Genomic DNA, 11,798 nt, shown 5'->3' with positions numbered 1-11,798 from the left:
TGTTTAATTCATTTAATGTGTATGTATTGAATACCTATATAACAATCAAGGTTTCATCAGAGAAGCAGAACCACCAGAAGGTACATACAATAAGGGATTTATTACAAGAGTCTGACTTTATGCAATTGTGGGAGCTGGTTTTTCTGTGGGCTTCTGTGTCAAGTCTGGAAACTGAGGTCCACAGTGCAGGCAGTGAGGAAAGGAAGATGAACGTGAAATAGGAGAAGTAAGGACAAACTGGAACCCACAGGGATTCTCGCCATCTCTAAGCCTCTAACTTTGATGATATAATGTCTTCTAGGTGAAGCTGGTACCCTTTGTCATGGAGCTGCATACACACACAGCCCAAGATTCAGTCAGCTCAAGGAAGAGATCAGGTAAGAGCTGGAGGAGCCACAGGGACCCTGCTGCTGCCCTACAGAGAAGCAACAAAGAGCATGAGCTGCCACAGCTCCTTAGGACCTGCTCTGACCTTCACTGCACAAAAAGATTATGGCTGCTACTTCACTGCTACCTTCCAAATCACAATTTACAGCTATTCAGGGAAGGGAGCTCTGGAAAACAGTATTTCAGACCCCACAGAAAACCAGTATACCTGCCAATGCCTGGCATAGTGCTAGTCAGTGGAGACAGAGCAGGGAAAAATCAGAGTGCCTGCAATCACAGAGCTTAGTCTAGTGACAAAGTCAGACAATTTTTTTAAATGCTACAGTATGATCAGTACTATAGGAGGGCACATTTAGGGGTTGCCAGTCTACCATGGAGAAGCGGTGAATTAGTTAGTATTACATTCAGTTACTGGGTAACAGAAATACCCAAAATATCAGCAGCTTAAACAAGATTGAACTTTCTCTGTAGATTCAAGACCATTCAGATATGATAGCTCCTACAATGTAAGGGACTGAGGTTCCTTCGGTCTGGTTGTTACAACATGTGTGGCTTCCTTCTCCTGGTGTCAAGATGGCTGCTGGCTGATGCTGCAGGTGTGGTGTCACAATCCCAGTCAGCAGAAAGGAGAGAATACACATGCCCACTCCCTTCAAGGACACTTCCTGGTCACTCCACACATAACTTCGTTTGTTGGCCACTTAATTACAGAGCCAAACCTAGCTGCAAGGGAGGCTGGGAAGTGTTGTCTTTATTCTAGGTAGCCATGTGCTCAACTAAAAATTGAAGGTTACTCTGAAAGTGGGATAAGTGGATTCTGTGGGTCAACCAACAATCTATACCTCAGATGATACATAATAGTGGTCAGTATCCAGATTCTAGAGTTAGAAAACCCTGAATTCTGAGTTCTATCACTTTCTAGCTGGGTGATGTTAAAAAAGGCACTTACGTTCTTTGAGTCTCCATTTCTCTAAGCACCTGAGGTGTTAATCATTACATGCCTAGCGCTACCCTAAGCATTTTGCATGAATCATTATTCGTAACCCTCACAACGAACCTATGAATTAAGTAGTGTTATTATCCTCATTTTACAAATGAGGAAACACAGGCTCAGAGAACTGATATAACTTGCCTGAGATTATGTTCATTCATAAGCACATCTTTAGTGAGTGCCTGCCCTGAGTTGGGCTCTGGAGACACAGGGAGAAACAGGACACGGTTCTGGCCCCGCCAGGACTCATAGATAGCTGGAGAGAGGTAAAGCCTGGTCTGCTCTTTCACTCCCCTAGCTGCCTCCCATCACACACATGCAGGAGTTTGAAGGCTGGCTATAACAGGATGTTGCTGTTGTTGTTAGGTGCCATTGAGTTAGTTTCAACTCACAGTGACCCTATGGACAACAGAACGAAACACTGCCAAGTCCTGCGCCATCCTCACAATCCTTGTTATGCTTGAGCCCATTGTTGCAGCCACTGTATCAATCTATCCCATGAAAGTCTTCTTCTTTTTTTGACCCTCTGCTCTATCAAGTGTGATATCCTTCTTCAGGGACTGATCCCTCCTGATAACACGTCCAAAGTATGTGAAACGCAGTCTCCCCAACCTTGCTTCTAAGGAGTGTTCTGACTATACTTCTTCCAAGACAGATTTGTTCATTCTTTGGCAGTCCATGGTATATTCAATATTCTTCACCAACACCACAATTCAAAGGTGTCAACTCTTCTTCTGTCTTCCTTATTCATTGCCCAGCTTTTGCATGCATATGATGTGATTGAAAACACTATAGCTTGGATTAGAGGCACCTTAGTCTTCAAGGTGACAACTTTGCTTTTTCACACTTTAGAGAGGTCTTTTGCAGCAGATTTGCCCAATGCAATATGTCCTTTGATTTCTTGACTGCTGCTTCCATGGCTGTTGATTGTGGATCCAAGTAAAACGAAATCCTTGACAGCTTCAATATTTTCTTTGTTTATCATGATGTTGCTTATTGGTCCAGTTGTGAACATCTTTGTTTTCATTATGTTCTGGTATAATCCATACTAAAGGCTGTGGTCTTTGATCTTCATCAGTAAATGCTTCAAGTCCTCTTCACTTTCAGCAAGTAAGGCTGTGTCATCTGCATAACTCAGGTTGCTAAGGAGTCTTCCTCCAATCCTGATACCCTGTTCTTCTCCATACAGTCCAGCTTCTCAGATTATTTGCTCAGCATACAGATTGAATAAGTATGGTGAAAGGATACAACCCTGACTCATACCTTTCCTGACTTTAAATCACGCAGTATTCCCCTTGTTTTGTTCAAACCACCGCCTCTTGGTCTATGCACAGGTTCCTCATGAGCAACTATTAAGTGTTCTGGAATTCCCATTCTTTGCAATGTTATCCATAATTCATTATAATCCACACAGCCAAATGGCTTTGCATAGTCAATAAAACACAAGTAAACATCTTTCTGGTTTCAGCCAGGATCCATCTGAGGTCAGCCATGATATCCCTGGTTCCACATCCTCTTCTGAATCCAGCTTGAATTTCTGGCAGTTCCCTGTCGATGTATTGCTGCAACAGCTTTTGAATGATTTTCAGCAAAATTTTATTTGCATGTGATATTAATGATACTGTTCAATAATTTCTGAATTCAGTTGGATCACCTTTCTTGGGAATAGGCATAAAAATGGATCTTTGCCAGTCAGTTGGCCAGGTAGCTGTCTTCCAAATTTATTGACATAGACAAGTGAGCTCTTCCAGCATTGCATCTGTTTGTTGAAACATTTCAATTTGTATTCCATCAGTTCCTGGAGCCTTGTTTTTCACCAATGCCTTCAGTATAGCTCAGACCTCTTCCTCTAGTACCATAGATTCCTGATCACATGCTACCTCCTGAAATGGTTGAACGTCGGCCAATTCTTTTTGGTACAGTAACTCTGTGTATTCATTCCATCTTCTTTTGATGCTTCCTGCATATTTATCCTGTAGCAGGACAGCAAATAGAAAGAATAGAAAATATTTCTTTGTTTTGCCTCTACCCAGAGGTCCCAGCCCGGATGCCCACAGACAGCCGTGAGAACATATCCCCTGGCCCAGGCTCAGCACAAACTGCTAGCAGAGGGGTCTGCTGGGGCAGGGAAAAGCTCGTCAATCAATTGGTTACTCAACAGCAGTTCTTGGCCAGGCTTAAAATGGCCAGCTGAAAATAACCAAAAAGACAACAACCCTGACATACACCAGCTCAGACCTCATGGGGTCGCAAAGCACCTTCACACCCACCACCACATAGGGTCCCCCTTCTGTAGACAAGGAAATTGGGGCTCAGAAAGGCTAAGTCACTTGCCAAGATGACACAGAAAATATTCCAGGCAGAGAGGACGGGAAGTAACGCCAGAAGTGTGGAACTGCCCAGTACGTGTAAGGACACATGTAGCTTCAGTGGATGTGGCGCTGACTGGGGCAGAGTGGGGCAGGGAGGCCATTAAAGAGTTTGTTTTTTTCTGGGAAGCGGCAAAGAGCCAATTGCAGTAACTGATAACACCCAGTGGAAACCCTGCAGTGGGGGCTGCATATTAAGGGGGGCTTTGAGAAAAACAATCAAAATGCTTGAGCCCCACTTCTTAGGCAGCCCCTCAGGGGACTGGCTTGAGCCTCCTGGTCACAGACCTCAACTTTCCCATCTGTGACCAGATGGCACTTTGGTGACTGAGAGAAGTTGGGTGAGGGACTGCTGCTGTCTATGCCTCAGTTTCCCCTTTTGCAGAGCACTTCCTTGATCTTGGTCCCATCACCAGGCATACAAGCCAGGCTGTGCCACACTCTGCACACACTAGACCTTGTTCTAAACTAGGTCTTGCACCCAGCCTAGCAACCGTGCTTTGCCAGCAGTGAAGGGCACCAAGAGACAGGTAGGAGGGGGCCATACAGACCTTGGGTTCCAATCCTGGCCCTGGATTCCTCACTGGAAAAAGGGTATCAGCGAGTACCTCTCAGGGTGGTTGTGACAAGTAAATGGTGTGCAGTGCCAGGCACATAACAGGCCCTCAGCGAGTGGGGTTCCCTCCTCTCCTCCTTGTTTTGTCCAAGAGAAAAGATGGGACGAGCATTATTTAGATAGTGCCAAGGCTGCTGGTACCATGACGGTTGAGGCCAAAGAGGAGAAGGAACCTTTCAAAGTTCACAAAGTATGGTGGAGACCAAGCCAGCCTAGCACTCAGGTCCTCTAACACCCACCTGAGGGACCCCATGATGCTGTGGGGTCATGGGGGGCTTAGCACTTAGCTCTAGGGCCTGCAAAGTGAGGGCCAGAGTCTCACTCCATCCCTGACAAGCACTCAAGAACCCAGCCCAGCCAGCCTCCCCATCACTTCTCCACCCCTGTTGCTTTGAGGAGCAATTGTGTTATTTGTGATTTCTGACAGTCACCCCCTCCCCAAGCCCCCAGCCCCTTTCCTGTTTGGCCTGTGAATTGGAAAGGGCTGTAAACAGGCAGGCGGGCACTCTGCCCCAGGGCGGGCCTGTCAGCCAGCCAAGGGAAAGGTAGGGCCCAGGGGTCCCCCCACCCCCACAGCCCAGCTGAGGAGCTTGTAAAGATAGGATTTGTTTGTTTTTTTGGATCTGGCTCAGGATCTGGCTGAGGCCAGCCCCTTTGGGGAATAGCAACTTTTAAATAAATGCTTCAAGATTGTGCAAACATTTCAGTAGTATTGGAGGCCTGGCGTTCTGGGTCAGGGAGGGAAAAAAATACCCGTCAATCACTCTAGAGATGAAAATCTGATAGCAGAGCGGTTGGTGAAGACTAGGGCTTGGGTTGTAAAGCTCAGCTGTGGCTGGCTGGGACCAACTACACTTAAGCCCTCTCTCAAAAAATCATTTGCATGTTAATCAATAGAGCAGCCCTCTTTGACAGGCACATGGAACACAAGGCACCCGCAATGAGATCCGGGTGATGTGTGCAAAAGGACGTGACCTGGAGGCAGACAAAACTGGATTTTATCCCTGGCTCTGCCACTTATTAGCTCTACAGCCTCTGGTAAGTTATTTAGCATCACTGAGCCTCAGTTTTCTTATTGGTAAAATGGGGGTTATAACATCAGTCTCATAAAGATATTGTGAAAGTTAAATGAAATACATATTGCAGAGCAAAACCTGGCCCAAAGCAAGAGCATAATAATAAGTAATGAAAATATTATTGACTGCTGTTTATCAAGCATCTTCTTTGAGCTGGGTATTTGCATACATTCTCCCTGATCCTCAGAACACACGCACTTGGTCAGGCAGTCACACACATATCCTCTGCATCTATTCCATGCTAACTCTCTATTGGCCAAGAGTGGGGCTCAGCCCCTGACCTGAGGGGCTTATGGTCTTGAAACCAGTAAGCTTCCAGCTGACAAACTGTAAGCTGGGCCAGAGAAATGTGTACAGGGCATGGGTCAGGGAGAGGGAGAGATGGCTCTGACCAGAGATTCCGGGGCCTTTTATGGACAGAGGAGATCTAAATGGGTCTTGAAGGGTGAGCAAGATGTCTACTGGAAGGCACTGTGGAAGAGTATTCCAGATGGAGGACCAGTGTAAGCAAAGGCTCAGAAGCACGTCCTGTATGCAGAACGTTAGGATATACGGTGCAGGGTCATTGGAGAGACTAAACTGACAAAGCTAGCTTAGAGTCAAAGGGCAAAGAATCCCTCACCAAGAGGGTCCAACTTAGGTCATTTCCATGTTAACCCAAATTATAGCTGTGTAATTAAGGCAATCACCTAACCTCTCTGTGTCTATAACCAGAACCAAACACAATTGCCATCAAGTTGATTCCGACTCATGGCAACCCCGTGTGTGTCAGGGTGGAATTGTGCTCCATAGGATTTTCATGGCTATGACCTTTCAGAAGTGGATCACCAGGCCTTTCTTCCAAGACACCTCTGGGTAGGTTCAAACCAGCCAACCTTTCAGTTAGTAACCGAGCACTTAACCTTTGGCACTGTTTGCACCACCCAGGGACTACTGTGTATCCCCATTATTCCTTCCCAACCTGCCTCGAAAGGCTCCTGGAGGTGAGAAAGCTATGAAATGTTCAAGTGCCCCACTAAAGCTGGGTACCACTGTATTACATGCACACATACGTACACATAAACACACACACATGCACAGGCTCAGGGATCAGAGAGGCCCAGCTTCGAATCTCAGCTTCTCCATTGACTGGTGCATGACCCCAAGCAGTGCATGCATATAATGCATACAAAGTGCCAGCACAACTCCTGGCACACCGTAGGCACACACGGTATGCGTATTACCCAACAATGGACAAACTCAAACCACCTGTTTCTCCTTCAAGAAGAAACTACTGCCCACCCAGGCCAACTCATGAGACTGTGTGGACCTCAGAGAACAGGCTCCCAACCCCCTTATGTACATTTGGGGAAACTGAGGCTCAGAGAAGAAAAGGAGAGCATCCAGCATGGAAGCAGGGGCAGAGGAGCACATGGAGAGAAGTCTTCCTGGAATAAGCAGTCATTGTACTGAGCCTGGGAGAGTGGCCAGGACCCCAAAGGCAGGGCCAAGTAGGAAGGGCATTTCAAGCAGAAGGAACAGTGTGAGCATGTACCCAGAGATGTCACTGATGAGCTCGGGGAAAGATGACAACTGAGCACCATGTTTATGTGAACGAAGAGTCTATGATGAGGTGCAACAGAGACAAAGCTAGGGAGGCAGGGTTGGTCAGCGAGTCCAGGCAAGGAAGGCCCTTGGGAGCTATGGGGAGCCATAGAAGGGCAGCAGCATTGAGTCAGCATTTAGAAAGATGCCTACATTTTTTAGAAGAAGGCTGGAGGCCTGACCCAGAGCCATGGCAGGAGGGATGGTGAGAAGTGAACAGATTTGAGAGACAGTGAGGAGGTACAATCAAGCTCCTCAAAGAACATATATTTTCTAGAAATAAAAAAGAGACGGAGTGGACAGAGAGTAGGCAGGCACTTTTGATGGTTTTTGTTCTAGCTGACTAAAGCACTATCCGCCCACTGTCGTCGAGATTCATATACACAGCACTAGGGGCTGCCTTTACCTCAAGGGACTGTGGCTGCAGCTTTTGAGCAGAGAGAAGAGTACTCAGAATAGGGGGCTTCCTGAGGCCGTAACCCATCAAACCCAGCCACTGCCCCATTAGCCAGGTCCCACACCACAGCCCATCCCCACAAACCTGTCTATCCTCCATCCCTGTGAGGAACGCAGAGGCTTCAGGCCCAGGCAAGGGGTAAGATGAAGCCAGCTCCACTCCCAAGTTAGACAGGTCAGATGGTAATGGCCCAACTCCTTTCCTCCAACTTTATCTCCTTCCCCCTTGGTTCCTGTCTCCATCTGGCTCCATGCCCAGGGCTGCCCTCAGCCTCTTACTGTGTGCCTTGGAGCCAGTCTCTGGTCTCTCTGACCCTCAGTCGCATCATCTGCAAAAGGAAAGTAACAGGACTTAGTTACCAAGGCTGCTGTGTTACTTCAGTGAAATGATTGGCAGGCGCCATGCCCAGAAGGGGTGCTCTATGGACGTCAGTACCTTTCAGTAAAAGATTCCATTTTTTTTCCATGTGTGTGATGCTGCCCTTTCCAATTTACAAACCCCTTTCATTTGCTTCAGCACAACAACCTTATAGGTGCGTGTTATCATTAGCCCTGTTGGTTGGTCACTTGATAGGGCAAATGGCAATCCCTCACCGAAAGTCAGAGGTGGAATCGGGATTCGAACCCGGGTCACTACGACGCTCCAGCCAGAGACTTTTCCCTACCTTGTGGAATCTGTCCTCCTTCTCCTGCATCCTGTTGCTGTCTCCTCCTCCTTCCTCCCCACTTCCGCCCGCCCCCAGCCCCAAAGCTACCCCATCCCTCACTCCCTTCCTCCTCCCCTTCTTACCTCTCCCACCCCTTGCTTCTTCCTTCTCCCCTTCCTCCCCCGGCGCCGCCCCCTCCTCCTCGTCCTCTGAGCCCAAATACGCGACACCTGGAGCAATAGCAGCCGCCTGGCGGCCTGGGCCTCATTACAGGCCGGCCCTTATCGCGGCGTGCATCACATTATTTCATTTCAAAGAATCCGCAGAGAAACCCGTACCCGGCCGACAACAGAAAGTAAAAACACAGCTGACTCCCATTAGGGCCCTCTCACAGGCTCCGCGTGAGGTAATGAAATATGGAAGCGGTGAGATATGTAATGCTTTATTAAGCGGTCTCAGCTACAACGGCGTGCATGCCAATTACGCCTGCAGGCTACCGCCCGCCCCCGGCCGCCGGACCACCCAGCGCGCGCCCGGCCCGCGCCCCGGCCCGCCGCGGGGTGCGGAGGGGGGAGGAGGAAGGGGAGGGCCGAGGGAGAGGAGGGAGGAGCAAGAGAGAGGAAGAATGGGAAGAGGCGGGGAAGGAGGGGAGGCCACTAGGAGGGGAGGGAAGAATGGGGAGGAAGAGAAGGATTGGAGGAAAGAAGAGGGAAAGGAGGAAAGGGGGAAAGGAAGAAGGGGAATAGGGAAGGAAGGAGAGGAAAGAGGAAGGGAAGAGGAGGAAAAGGAGATGGAGGAGCGACAGCAGAGGTGTCTAGCGCCATCTCTGGGTCATGGACAGCAGCAAAGGCATCATCAGGGCCTGGAGGGAGCCAGGCCTATTCCCTCCACCAGACCAATGGGCCCTGGAAATCTCTGAGGCACTTGAGCAAAACTGGAAGGACTCAGAGAATCCCAGAAAACCAGAAAGGGAATAGCCAAAAATAAGGCTCAGAGAGGGAAAGACACTTACTGCGGTCATACAGATGAATCCTGGGCAAGGTTGGAGGGAGTTCAGTCCTCCTATTTCCTAAACTAGTTTTCCTTCTACCAAACTGCCTCTTCTTTCCCTCTTACCTTTGGACAATCTTCTGACTCTGCCACTTCCTTCGCTAGGCTATTTAGTATTTCTGAGACTCAGTTGCCTCATCTGTACAACGGGGATAGCAATTCCCATCTCCTTGGGTTACTGTACAGATTAAATGAGATAATGCACAGAGCAGAGCCCGTGGTAAACCTGCTGCAATCACAGCTGTGACTATTCGCCATTACTATGTATTTATTCCAACCATCCTTCAATAAATGATTCCTGAGCACCCACCTGGCTATTGCTCCTGCATGGAAAAGGCAACCAAGTAATTTGACCCACATCAGGAAGCTCTGGTAAAAGTTCAGCTGCAGAGAGGGAAATGGAAATTACTGGCTAATACGGAGTTTGGGATTATCTGGGGATTTGCATTACCCATTTCAGGAGTTCTCAGTCAATTTTTCTACCTCAGTACAAATAAGTAATGACTTACTGCCCCGGGAGGGTTCAGAGTGGGGCTGCAGCAGGTAACCCAGGCTGCAAGGTACACGTAATTCCTGGTGCACACTCGGCCCCACACCTATTTCTGATGCCCAAGCAAGCATTGCAAAAGGCAAGGGAGTTGGAGAGCATTATTTTAGAGAGATAACTTTGAATTCCCCTGAATTTCTTAAAAGAAATTGTTTTCAAACTTGAGTTTCTTTCATTGGTTTTAGCAGCAAATTCCTTAGGAATCTAGTATGCAGTGATTCCCAAGATCTCCTAATCCAAGCCATGGAGAGAATCTGCCATGGGCGCTCCCATTTCCAATTTGGCCTCACCCTCTGTTGAAACCCTTCCTCAACACCCTCACCCCATCCTCTCAGATGCCTGGTGCTTTCTCCCTCTACCAGGAGAGAAGGATAATACAATGATGAATACTTACGTAGTGGTTACCTCATGCCAGGCACTATCACTATCGTATATCATAAGTGAGATATAGGTAAATATATAGATATACACACACATATATATGTATGTTAATTTATTTATTGTAATGTAACTTGGCTGGGCCATAATCCTCAGTGATTTGATAGTCGTATGTTGGTGTAGGAAACCCTGGTAGCATAGTGGTTAAGTGCTATGGCTGCTAACCAAAAGGTTGGCAGTTCGAATCCGCCAGGCGCTCCTTGGAGACTCTATGGGGCAGTTCTACCCTGTCCTATAGGGTTGCTATGAGTAGGAATCAACTTGACAGCAACGGGAACGGGTATGTTGGTGTAATTACTTCCATGATGAGATTTGATATTATGAGATCACCTCCATGATGGGATCTGCTGTCAGTAGCCAGTCACTCGAAAGGGAGTTTCCTTGGAGGTGTGGCCTGCATGGAATATATAAGTGGACCTTCTGGCAAGATTCATTGGCTTTTGCCGGCTCTGGATCCTGCAGCTGGCTCCTGTTCATCTGATGTCTGGTTCCTGGGACTTGAGCTAGCAGCTTACTTGTGGCTTTGCATGCTGATCTTTGGGATTCGCAGATCTTTACAACCTGTGAACAAGAGCCCTGCTCTCTGACCTGCTGATCTTGGGTTCACCAGCCCGTGTGGCTACGTGCATCAGGAGAACCCCGACCCATGGACTTGGGATGTTCCTGCCACTACAACCGCGTAAGCCATTTCCTTAATATAAATCTTTTAATATATTTATATATATACACACACACACATACACACACTTCCCTGGTTTTGCTTGTCTAGAGAACCCAGCCTAAAACATTTATCTTCCCAGCAGTCCTTTAAGGTCGTTGCTCCTCATTTTGCTGATGACAAAACTGAACCACAGAGAGGTGAACTTTCCCACTTCTTTCACTTTTCACGTCTTCAGACATGCTGTTCCTTCTGCCCAAGGTCACAGAGTTAGTAAGGGGCAGTAACCCAGACAGACTGCTTCAAAGGCTACACACCAATTCCTACTCACAGCGACCAATCACTCCAATCTGGAATTCACAAGGTGAAGTCAGGGGTAGGGAGCAGCTTAAGGAGACAAGAGCACTAATATTTCTACAGAAGCCTATGAGCTGCTATTACACTCTTATTTAATTCTCCCAACACTATCATGAGGTAAGCTTCATTGGCCCCATTTTACAAATGAGAAAACTGAACCCCAGAGGAAAATTCCCTTGCCCCCGTTATTCAGCAAGCAGCAGAGCTATGATTATAGATTTGACTACCAGGCCAGTGCTCTTATTCTTCCAGGCTGCCTCTTAAAGAGAGACTCTGTGAGCCCAGAAAATAGCATTTTAAGAAGGCCAAAAGAAGAAATAATGATGCCTAACTGGCGGAAGTGCAGGCACTATTGTGTAGATGAGAAATATGTTGTTTTTTATATCTGACTTTCTAACATCTCTGAAATCCTCTGTCCTCCTGTAACTGATCATCCATGTTTGCCCAAAAACACCTCTGCAATCATTCAGCAAATATGAACTAAGCGCCAACTCTGGCCAGGCGCTGGGGAAACAAAAGGGAGGTGCTCATACTCCCTGCCTGGAAGGGCTCACGGTCTGGCAAGGGAAAAGAATACCTGAAGGAGAAGTTGTTAAGGATTTCATTCTTCTTGGATCAACAA

At 47.5% G+C, this 11,798-nt stretch overlaps 1 long non-coding RNA gene across 1 annotated transcript; it reads right to left on the bottom strand.

The window, feature by feature from the left end:
* Positions 1-1,502: 1,502 nt before the first annotated feature.
* LOC126073066 (uncharacterized) lies at positions 1,503-8,581 on the bottom strand. Its single transcript, XR_007516650.1, has 3 exons — positions 8,465-8,581; positions 7,565-7,808; positions 1,503-3,351 (listed from the first exon to the last, which is right to left on the bottom strand). It is a non-coding gene; the product is annotated as an uncharacterized LOC126073066 (long non-coding RNA).
* Between the last annotated feature and the right edge of the window lie 3,217 nt (positions 8,582-11,798).

This window comes from Elephas maximus, chromosome 3, assembly GCF_024166365.1.
Source record: "Elephas maximus indicus isolate mEleMax1 chromosome 3, mEleMax1 primary haplotype, whole genome shotgun sequence".
Classification (NCBI taxonomy): Eukaryota; Metazoa; Chordata; class Mammalia; order Proboscidea; family Elephantidae; genus Elephas; species Elephas maximus.
Note: the sequence above shows the minus strand (reverse complement) of the source record. Positions and strands in the feature narration are given on the sequence as shown.